Source organism: Python bivittatus, unplaced genomic scaffold (assembly GCF_059951505.1).
Source record: "Python bivittatus isolate LINGU-HERP-01145 unplaced genomic scaffold, Pbiv_v1 ctg000310_np1212, whole genome shotgun sequence".
In the NCBI taxonomy this organism is placed as follows: domain Eukaryota; kingdom Metazoa; phylum Chordata; class Lepidosauria; order Squamata; family Pythonidae; genus Python; species Python bivittatus.
This window is the reverse complement of record NW_028277054.1, coordinates 6,737,689-6,750,159: the sequence shown is the minus strand read 5'-3', so window position 1 is coordinate 6,750,159 and position 12,471 is coordinate 6,737,689.

Sequence of the window (12,471 nt, the reverse complement as noted above, 5' to 3'; positions counted from 1 at the left end):
TAGTGAGTCCAGTTTAGGACTTAAGCCTCTGATAATAAACTCAGCTAAAACTGTAATAATCAATAATAAAGACGATTAAAGATCAGACCTGTTCAATAGCCAATACTTAGATAAATAAGGAGAAAGAAATGGATATAAAGAAATGTTTATTTGATCACAGACCAAAATACATGGGACCAGCGGGAAGTCACTCCTAATTTACAATAAAATATAATAATCAGGAGCCTTTCATATCTGGCATAACAGCAGTGAAGGTAATGAGGGGCTTGGAGGCTACATCCTATGAAGAATGGTAAGGGAACTAGGTGTGTTCCTTTTGCCTAAACAGAAGTTTAAGGAGAGATAATAGCATTATAACAGTCTTCCAGTACTCAAACAGTGTCACAAGGATGTGGATTTATTCTCCACAGCTCAAGAAGACAGGACGAGACGCAACGGGTGGAAGCTTTACATGGGGACATTCAAATTTGAAATAAGGAGGTGTTTCCTGCCTTTGAGAGGTATGAAGCAGTGGAAGAGCCTACCTCCTCAGGCTATAGGTGTTCAGACATAGAAGGTTTTCAAGCAAAGTTTGGACAGATATTTGTCTCAGATGGTATGATGATACCCGCCCCTTCTAACCCTATGTTTTTATGATTCCATATGCACAAGCATATGGTACTCATAACCAAGTTGCCACTTGGTCTTTACAGGCAGAGTAGCCAAACCTAGCAACTCAGATTGTGGTGTTTTGGCCTTGGTCATTCAGAAGATATCTAACATAACATGAATGAGAGTGTCCCACAATCTTCTAAACTAAGAGAATATTATATCATTTATGTTTATCTTGATAAAAGGTGCAGTAAAGTGAGATGGATATGGGTGTTTCACATAAACATAGATATTTGTCACTGCAGGTGCTGTTCCTAAATCCATTGAAGGAGAAGGAAAGAAATGCAGGATTCAGGATTAGGTTGGAAGCTGATCAAAACCAAATTATGCTCTGAAGCCAACTCAGAAGGCAACTAATTTCTTCCAGGAACAAAAGCAGATAATTTAAAGCCCAACAGTTTAGTTTCAGTTTGTTTGATGAGAAGTTCAGCCTCAGTTTTTTGAATGGCACCTCCACCCACTCCTGATCCACCCACTGCTTAGATGAAGTTTCCTCAGTGTCAAGGGAAATGGGTTAAAAGGTCATATCTGGGCTGCATATATTCAGATGATGCAGGATGGCAACAAAGAGTAGAGCTTTATCCCTTTGATACCATCTAGAGGTCATGCATATTTTCAGAACACTATTCTGAAACACAGTTTTTTTAAAAAAAAATCTGTGTTTTGTAATCATTCACTGTGTGCAAACACTCTCAAGGAATGCCAAGGCACCTGGTGTTTGACCATTCCTGATAGATCACTCAGAAACACAGGTTTTTTTAAACACAAATTATCACAACATGAAAGAATGCATATTATAGCCACTGTGACCCAGAGGCTTTGACAAAACTGCAATATTTTGTGAAGGGTAGAATGCCCATTGGGACATACATACATACATACAATATAGCTAGGTATGCCTGAGATTTTTCTCCCATCTCCTTATGATTCATCAGGGAAAGAGAGTTAATTGCTTACTTCAATCAAATGAGAAAAGTGGATCCAATCAAAAAATCAAAGTGGGTTTTCCCCAATTAGAGCAATTCATTCAGTAATGAAGAAGGCTTGCTGCTTAATAGTACTGTACGTTCTGAGCAGATAGGAAACAGAGAATAAAAGATCAGTGTCAGTGGCTTCAGCACCTTGGACAATACACTAAACCAGGGTTCCTCAACCTTGGCATGGACCAACTTCCAGAATTCCCCATCCAGCAAGGGTTGAAGTCCACCTGTCTTAAAGTTGCCAAGGTTGAGGAACCCTGCACTAAACTACAACAGTCTTACTTTTCGTGAGGCAGAAGGAAAAGAGATGTGCAGATTTGGACTCTGAGTATCTGCAACGTTCTGAACCATTCCTTGAACATCTTTACAAACCTTCACCTTCAAAAACTCTCCATTCCCAAAGTTGGTATCCGCTATAGGGGCAAAGAGAAGTTTCCGGGCCAAAGTAAAGAAGAACAACCCTGTTGCAACAAGGAGCAATACATTTTTTAGCAATACAAGGCAGTCACGATTAGTGTGGGTTTGAATAGTGCTGTATTCAGATTGGGTTGAATTATAAATTGATACTAAGTCATGTTTAATGTGAGCCAAAATTCAGTTAGTGAGAGGCTAGCCCATGAGCAGTTGCCATTGGGGTTTTAGACACCAATCATTGTTTGTGCAAAATGGAGAAAAAGAAGGTTCCATTCAAGGAAACCAGAAAAAAGAAGAGGCTCGCTTATTTATTTATTTATTTATTTATTTATTTATTTATTTATTATTACATTTGTATGCCGCCAATCTCCCCCAACGAGTGACTTTGGGCGGCTCACAATTAAAAATCAAAAGCCCATAAACAATTAAAATACCCCATAAATAATTAAATTACTCAATCCATAAAAATCCACTATAAAACAAACCCTATACATAAATACTAAAGAGATTCAAGGTTTTGAAGAACTAAGATAGCAGGTACACTCTAGATATGGGTTTACCCTCTTCTATGGTTATACAGTATTTCATTGATAAACATATAAAAATTTACGTTTAAAAATTGTAATTGCCTACTTCCACTGAGCTGGAACAGTTATCCTATTTTTCATAGAAATATCTTTCTGAATAGTGTGAATTTGAATAATGCGACCATTTCATAGGATCCATTAACTGCATTAATCGAGACCTTCCTGTATGGGTTTATTAAGAAAAGAAAAAAAACTTGTGGTCCTGATCTTGACCATGAACCCTTTGGCTCTTGCAGACAGCCATATCCCTCTCTCTCTAAGAGAGGCAGAAATTCAGATGGAAAGAAACATAAAGTATGGATCCCATTTTATGCTTTAATATCAGAAGAGAGAGAAAGAGGAAGGAAGGAAGGAAGGAAGGAAGGAAGGAAGGAAGGAAGGAAGGAAGGAAGGAAGGAAGGAAGGAAGGAAGGAAGGAAGGAAGGAAGGAAGGAAGGAAGGAAGGAAGGAAGGAAGGAAGGAAGGAAGGAAGGAAGGAAGGAAGGAGAGAGAGAGAGAGAGAAAGAGAGAAAGAGAGAAAGAAAGAAAGAAAGAAAGAAAGAAAGAAAGAAAGAAAGAAAGAGGGAAAGAGGGAAAGAGGGAGGAAGGAAGGAAGGAAGGAAGGAAGGAAGGAAGGAAGGGGAAGGGGAAGGGGAAGGGGAAGGGGAAGGGGAAGGGGAAGGGGAAGGGGAAGGGGAAGGGGAGGAAAGGAAAGGAAAGGAAAGGAAAGGAAAGGAAAGGAAAGGAAAGGAAAGGAAAGGAAAGGAAAGGAAAGGAAAGGAAAGGAAAGGAAAGGAAAGGAAAGGAAAGGAAAGGAAAGGGCAGTCTTGTGACCCCTGGATGGGTGTCCCAGGCCAGAGATGTTGATGAGCAAGGCCTTGATGACAATGTGGAGGGAATGGCCCCATCCTGCAAAAGCAAACCTGACTTGGGATGCCTCTCCTAGGCCCTGTGGAGATCTCCAAGGCTGTTGCTCCTCTAACTTCAGAACTCTGATGCTGGTAGAGGCAAAAAGGAGAGAATGAGAAGGGATGTCATAGGCAATCGATGCAGTTCCCAAATGGTGTGGAAAGGCAGTGGACAATTGAACAGGGTAAAACTGGGGAAGGAAAAGGAGATAACCAATGTACTTAAAAGAAAAGAGACGTTAGCCCTTGTGGCAAGCTAGACAATCGTTCTGGAAGTAAACATGGAAAAGATGATTTGTTGATGTACTTCTTTAAAGTGAAACAACTGATACGGCACTCTCTGGGTACACATAATGTTCATTTGATCATAATCAGCAGGTACTCTGAGTAAATGAGAGTAGAGTGTAGTATCGCCCCCCCCCCCAACTTCCATATAAGAATTTTAAGTTTATCTTTTTGGGGAGTCATAGCTAGGTTTTAAAGTATAATTGTTTATCCCTCCTCCCACCCCAAGAAAGCCTTAAAAAAACTGTCGCCCTTCCAGCCACATAAACCTGGTTTTCACACATCCTTTAAAATAATGTTCTTCCTCATAAAATAAAAGGATATCGTTTCCTTTTACAAGCCAGTTCTTCAAGCATTGCAGACATTCAAAGTCCAGTTCTTCCTTCTTAACAAGAAAGTTGTTCTTAAGACTCGAAGGGCTTTGAGACACTGATAAGGGGAGAAAAAGATGTTACACTCTCTTCATGTATTTCTCCCCCCGCCCCAAACCTACTGAAATGCCATGCATCTCTATATTTGTTGCTACAATCCAGCCAGAATTTCTCTTTGTGGAGTTTACCCATCCGTCTCTATGGAAACATTCATGTATGTCTCATTTACCTGTTGGGATATGAGAATGGACATAAGAAATCTATCATTTTACTTCTGGAAAATCAAAACTGATGGGGCAACCTTGGCTTCTATGAAGCTGTTTCATAAAACTGAAAAGCAGTATTTCCCCCTGGTCTCATAGCCCCCCTCCCCACTTACTTTACAAAAAAGTGGAAAAATTAAAAGTTTCTCTGAGGACAACTTGAAGGGTTAAATTGAGATGAGTTGGAAAAATTTGCCCAATTCAGAGCTCAAATCTAATCCAGGCTCCAAGTGAATTTTTTTTATTGGGATCTCACCAAATGGCATCTGGACCTGGGCCTTTAAAAAAGAAAAAGAAAAGAAATATTACCTTTTCGCATGGCACCAGGGAGTAGCACAGTGCTGATCCGCGCATGATAGACCAAGCACTGGACTCAGCAGAAGGCAGCTCTCAAGGGCGCCACCTCACCTTTGCTGAAAAATGATTTATAAGTGCCGGTTTGATCAACTTCTTTAAATGGAATGAGAAGGAGCAAAGAATCATGAGTCCATTTGGGGAAACAGGACCGAGGCACTCAAAGAAAACAGGAATTGGTCATGGGGACATAGCTCCCAGAAATATTGGTCTGTTTTATTGGCTGGATCGCGCAAGCAATATTACAATGGGGGTTTGCAGGCAAAAGTACAGAACCCAAAGCCTGACTTAAATGATCCTATAGAGTGAACACCTTCCCACCTGGTGCTTGCAATGATTGTAGACAGATACTCAGATTGAAGAGAGCCTCATCAGGATGACAGTGGACCAGCTGAAGCAAGATAGCACTAGTTACTTTGAACACTGATAGTAGGTGGAGGGCTAATTGCATTATCATCAACATCATTGTTCATAATGATACCTGTGTGACTCCCCCCACACACTATCCCCATCCCCTCTCTCTCTCTCTCTTGATTTCTTGTATCTTCATGCCACTAGAGCAGGGTTTCTCAACCTTTGAAGTTTGTGGACTTCAGCTCCCAGAATTCCCCAGCCAGCACGCTGGCTGGGGAATTCTGGGAGTTGAAGTCCACATAACTTAAACTTGCCAAGGTTGAGAAACACTGCACTAGAGCATTCACACGGATGGCAACAGCCAGCGATGCTGTTTCCTTTTTTGACATTTGGATATCATGCTGTAAACTGTACATTGGCCCCATCTTCCTGCCCCTCCGGGTGTCAGCTATGGCCAGCTTGAGAGCAGGCGTGTTATATAATTATTTAATGAAATGGGTAACGTGACATGAGATCAATATTCCTTACAACCTAGGTGGTAGGCTTTGGTTGATCTTGCAAAGCTAAGTAGGATCAGGCCTGGTTGGTATTTGGATGGGAAACCAGCAGGAAACCCTGTGATTGGAGGATAGACTGGGAAGTTGAAAATCATCCCCAAACACAGGGACAAGCCATTTTCGAACTGCTGCCAAGAAAATTATATGGATCTCTCCATGACATCAGGAGGAGTTGAGCATGACTTGAAGGAGAGTTTATCTGTACTATATTACTTTCTGCCACACCTTCCGGGTGATATTACAGGAAAGGTCGGTTTCCTTTAATGACAGAGTTTTTTTTTTTTAAAGGCCTTTTTTGGTGTGGAGAGAGAAAGGGAAGGAAGAAAAACTGGTTTTTAAAAAAGAGAGAAAGTAGCTTCATACAAACTCCAAAGATCTGACAAAATAATAAGAATCAGAAATAGAGCCAACATTTTGAAGGTGAGCTTTATTTATGTCTTTGAAACATTTCCATAACCCTTTGCATGAAACATTAAAAAGCAAAACAAAACCATGGACCATTTACGGTCAGTGGGAAAAGCCTGTCTGAAGAAGAAGGTGTGAATGCTAAAAGTGGAAAGAGTGAGGGGGGAATGAAGCTTCAGAGAGACTGCTTTTTAAGGATTATGAGCAATAAAGGATAATTTTGGCTTAGTAAGTCAACAGCCCCTTTTTTTCCCTCCCAAACTCCTCTTTAACTCAACTACGTATTCTCCTGAGGCCACATAGCTACTCCTGGAGCCCAGAAAGAGATGTGGCTTCTTGAAAAGAGCAGCCAACGGGTCTAACTAGGATGTCCAGGTCAGTTTCAAAGCACCCTTACCCACTTTGGATCCAAATACTGTACATCTGTCACTTTAGCTAAGATCTATTCCTTTCTGCTGGAAGCATCTGCCACATTACACCATCCAAGTCCAGTATATGAAGTGAGGATAGCAGGACTGCAGATGTGTACCAATTTCTAGACGATAGTAATATATATTTTTTACTCTGAGGAGCCAATAGGAATTTCTGCCTTGACTGGTATCATCGGAGTATGTTAAAACGGCTACATGCAGATACCCCACACTGTGTACAACTGGTCCCTTGCATAAGCTGGACATCCAGTCGTACATTTCTTTTAACCAGTAAATATATATTGAATGGCAGCACTGGAATTTCTTCACACCTATCTACTGTCTCTGCATAGAATTTCCAGGCAACCCATATTGGCCTGAACCAGAACATTTGCAGAACATTTGGAGACACCCTGTTGTTGGCCTGAAATGAGTGCAAGCTAACCCAAATCTCACCCAAAATATTTTTTTTCTGAGATGGTTCTGAATGCCAAGGGTCCAGAGAACATCACCTATTTTGCAGAAGTGTGGACCACTCCCAAGGGTTTTGTAACAGGTGCTCTTTTGATTTCCTATTCTCAGGATGGGTTCACAAAACAGACTAAACTCACTCCAGATGAACAAAACACGAGTGCTAGCTTACATAACATCCTGCTACCAAACAAAGACACATTAGGGCTTAACATGCTGAATTGGGTCACACAAAATGCTCGGGCAGAAACTACACAACCTCATTTGAGCTTAACCTGGAGTAATATGCCAACCCCTCCCCTTGGACACTCCCCAATTACTTCTATAAGATTCTGTATGCCCCACCTAGAAGGCTCTTCTCCCTGGCCCGTCTAGATGTTCTCCCTACTAGGGAGGCAGCTGGTCACTGTGCCAACCTGCCACATGAGGACTGAGTTTGTATCTGCTCCAACACGGAGATTGAGCCTCTTCCTCACATCCTTTTCAAACAGCCGCTGGCACCGGTATCCACTCCTGAGTCTGATCACCTCCGCTCCTGGTGTTTCGAAGGCAGTGGCAGCCTTTTTATTCACTGCCTTAGCTTACAGAACCCATTGGGTGCCCTCAGTGAATTGTTAACTTTATAGGGTTTCCTCCTTTTATATATGCATGTACTGTTACTTATGCGTGTATTAATGGCGTGCTGTATTTTTAAATTCTGTGACTTGGTCTTGGACCATAAATAAATAGATAGATAGATAGATAGATAGATAGATAGATAGATAGATAGATAGATAGATAGATAGATAGATAGATAGATATAGAAAGAGATAGATAGATAGATAGATAGATAGATAGATAGATAGATAGATAGATAGATAGATAGATAGATAGATAGATAGATAGGCCAACCCAGCTTTACAGTCCCCAAACAAAAGCTTCTGGTTTTACAAAATTGTCAAAATGTTCCAGCCCTGCTGCAGCCCTGCTATTCACATTAGAGGGCTTTGAAAATCATAGTGTGAAGCCATTAAAAGAATCAGAGAGAGATGCTAGATTTAATAATTCAGCCGTTATTCGAATCGATACCTTTTTCTTCCTTAATAGATACACTGTCATTTAAAGTAAAAGTCAACCCAGTGATCTGAAGACTAGCAAATGACATGACTGGATTTTATAGCAACGTAGGCGTTTCTCCTTTCAAGTATAAATGAACATGGTGATCTGTGCAGCTTGGGAATAACCCCAAGTAGCTCTTTAATTATAACATTTGAATGTAAATCATAAATATGTATCGCAATCTGAGCCAAGGCCATGTTGTACATTTGAGTGGCAGGCAGTGGATACAACTAGGACAAAATAAGATACCTGATCCGATTTCATTTACATTATATTACAACTAAATAGAGTTAACATGATTACTCTCCACTCATATGTTTAATAATTCTCTCCCATTTGAAGATTTCAGAGAACCACGTTCCAAACAATTTGTGCAATGCTGGGGTCTTCAGGTTGCATATTCCCAGTGTAAATGGTCCCCCCTTAAGTGCCATTTTTGAGAAATCCTGAAGGGAGTGGAAAGTGTTTTAGTGACAGTAATGATGGTGTGCACTTATTACCTGCAATGAATAAACATGCTGCAAAACAGGAGTCATTGTGGTTCCAGAAAAGATTAAGAAGATGCAGTTGTCACACGTATCAAACACTTAGAAACTAAACCTCTCTCTTCATAAGAGGCCCTTCTTTACATCCTAGCATGCCCTAGCAAAACCTATGGAGAATCTGTGGCTCCCTTTGTTGGGTTAAAACTTCCATCTTCTTGCCATGCTGGCTAGGACTGATAGGAATTGTGGTCCAGCAACTCCTGGAGGACCATGGGTTCTCTACTTTTTCTGTATAACCTGATTGAGAAAGAAATTCCCATGTGGGCATAAGCGTCATATGAATCTAGAGCAGGGTTTCTCAACCTCGGCAACTTTAAGACGTGGGGAATTCTGGGTATTGAAGTCCATATGTCTTAAAGTTACTAAGATTGAGAAACCCTGATCTAGAGTGAAGAGCACAGACATTGGGCTAGTGAAGGAATAGATGTTTCCTTATTTCTCCAAGATTTGGGGAAAAGATAATCTCATTCCTATCCATCTACACATTCAACATACTTGGCTTCCTCCACTTCAGAAGTCATATTCAAAGAACATGTAGAACCTTGACACAAAATTTCAGAAGAATACCCAAATTTCAAGCAATGCTTTGTGTTGCCATTTAGAATCGTATGAGGTGAAAAGTAACCTTGGAGGGCAAGAGTCCTCATACCATCTCAGAAGAATGCTACGCAAGCTTTGTTTGAAATAGGTCTGTAATGGAGCCCCCATGACTACAAGAGGCAGGCTGTTCCATGGCTTAATAGTTCTCATGGTCAGGAAATTCCTCCTTGTTTTGAATTTTGATCTCCCTCTATAAAGCTTCTATATGCTGGTTCTTGACCTACACTGGAGAACTCCATACCTTCTTCCCTGTGTTAATCCCCTTCAGGTATTGGAAGACTGTACCATCTTTCCCCTTAGACTTCCATTCTTTAGGCTAAATATACTCAGTTCCTTTAATCATTCTCCGTGGTTAACGGTTAAGAGTCACAGCATTCCCCTTGCCAAGAACCAAACAGCTCTGATCCAGCTGTCTTTCAAGATCTGGCTGTTTCCCCAGGCTCTGAGCTAGGGTGGGCTGTGTACCTACAGGGAGTCCTCATGTAATGACCACAACTGGAACCAGCAACTTAGTCATTAAGCAAAATGGTCGCTAAGTGAAACTGCGACTGTGCTTATGGCCTTCCTTCAGCTCTCTTTTGCTTTACAGACCTGTGACAGTTGTAAATGTGAGGATTGGTCATAAAGTTACTTTTTCATCGCTGTCATAACTGTGAACAGTCACTAAACAAGGCAGTTGCTAAACAAGGATGACCCTCTACTATGGAAGAAATACTGTGTCATATTAACAGTTTAGGGTTTTTTTTTCTCCCCTGATATGACAGTCTTTTATCTGTGGTTTTAAAGTATTTTTTCTCCATTTTTAATCTTTGTATACTGCCCAGAGGCTAACTCTAGAAATATAAATGAAAAAGAAATAAAGGTCTCATTTATGTTTCAGAGGTGGGTACATCACCTGTTGGAATTTGGACTTCAGCAAGTGTTGCTTGATTCAGGGCTGAAGAATCATAGAGAATAGAAGACTTCACCCAGAGAGCAGCTGGTTCAATAAATCAGCATAATTTTTCTGGTGGCAGCGGGGTAAAGTACATGTCATAAACATTTGTCTGATATTTACCAAAGGCAGGGGTTATAAATAGGACAAATGGCAGCTCAGATATAGTTGAAAGGGGAGAAGACAATTGAAAAGAAAAGGAACCTGGCACTGAAGCTTCACTGATGGATCCATTGATCTTTCCTGCCAAGCAATGAGCCAATTTGATGATCCACCAAAATAGGCAAAGAGCTTTTCAAAGGATACATAATGCTGGAGCCTATTTTGCTTTGTAGTTGCGCTGGAATATTTGAAGATTCTTTCACCTACAACAATATTTATTCCTATGATACATTAGTTCAGGGTTCTCCCAAGTGGTCAATATGACCCCCAAGGGTCAATGATAGTATTCAAGGGGTTGATAAATGTCTGGGGGTCAATAGGTGGTTGATAAATGAAGGTTGATTGGGATCAATTAATCTTTTGGGGTCTCTGTAGAGCCCCACACCAGTCCCTAGTCCTGATGGTGAGGTGGCTAGGGGCAAGACCATGTTCCCCAGGGTTGGATGGTCAGCTTTCTGAGAGAGGGGCCTTGAGTTGTGGTCATCATCATCATCATCATCATCATCTAAAGTAGTATTTATTAAATTATATTCATATAATAAATGTTTGAGAGTCAATCTGAAATTTCATGAAGAGGTCAATGAGCTGAAAAGTTTGGGGATCCCTGTATGGGGAAAGCCACCACATTCTGTGTGTCAAATTTGGGAGGGTGGGGAATGTACCACTGGGGTGAAGCAAACACATGGCATTGCGAAGCATGTGCGAAATTCTAGATTTACATTATTATCTGTAATGGACAGTGGTGGAAGGAATGGAATGGCTTGGAAAGCCCCATCATGGCTCTCACACAGTGTGCACAGATTATTTCAGTCTGCTGGCTAATGAAATACACTAGAAATTAAGGAAAAAACTCAGGTACAGCCTGGAACACAATTGTTTAATGAGGAGAAAAGTCAACAAGATAACAACCGCTATTAAGTCAACTGGGGAATTCTTGCTTAGAACTCCAGTGAACACACCCAACAGGTGTGTTTAGCTTGCTTAAGCAGGCTCAATGGCTCATCTATTCATGCAGATATTGGCACATTTCTGGAAATTAATCCTGCAGGTAACTAACACATAATTAGCAGAATGAGGAAGTAGAATCTCAGATACATCAACACTTCTGCTTGCAAATCGATGCTGCCAATTTTGAACATCCACCTTTGTTAAAAACAAAAACTCCATGCCTTCTTTAAAACACCCACCCACCTATATCTCAAGAAGAACATTTCCAATGTGGACCATTCCCATTCTACTCATTCTTTACTTGCAAGAAGTATTGACATTTTGTATGTATGTTATGTTTTATCCTAATGAAATAGTTAGAAGTAAGTTTTTCCTGTTGAGAAAATTGGACTCAGATACGGATGGATTGCTGTATGTATCTCAATGATAGTTATATGCATTGAATTGGGCCAATGGAATCATTACAGATTGCTCAACCTGTGACTCCTGATGCCCCATTTTTGGCTCCCCAGACCCTCCTCTGACCATGAAGTTAAAGCTCAGCAAAGTGCTTTACCATCGCTTTGAAGACGGAAATGCATGGATGCTAAGCACAGTTTTACAACCCAGAACAAAAATAATCAAAGGAAAAAACCCAGGCGGAAATTGAAAATTGCAGCCCAGATCTTGTACGTTAATACAGCCCACTCACTGCAGTTCTTGACTGATTATGTGCCATCAAGTCATTTTCGACTCCTAGATGGATTTTCTCCATGAAAATTAAGATTTTCTCCAGTCCTTGCTTCCATCCAAATATTGAAGACAGCCTCCCAGGTACCAAAATGTTGCCCACACTTCATTTAGAACAGGTTTTCTCAAGCTTGGCAACTTGAAGATGTGTGGACTTCAACCCATGCTGGCTGGGCAATTCTGGGAGTTGAAGTCCACACATCTTCAAGTTGCCAAGCTTGAGAAACACTGATCTAGAGGGAAACTCAAAGGCATATGGATATGATGAAAAAATCAGCCACTTTACTGTGATTGGAGAGTCAAGATTCATATAGGAAGTGTTTTTAGCATTGCAGCCATCCGTTTAACATTTCTGGAATTCCATGATGTAATTAGGGGAATTCTCAACCAGACAACTACAGTGTGTAACATCTGCCTGGGCTGGGTTAGCCTTAGACACGTGCCCAGCAGCAAGGTTAGGCTCCAG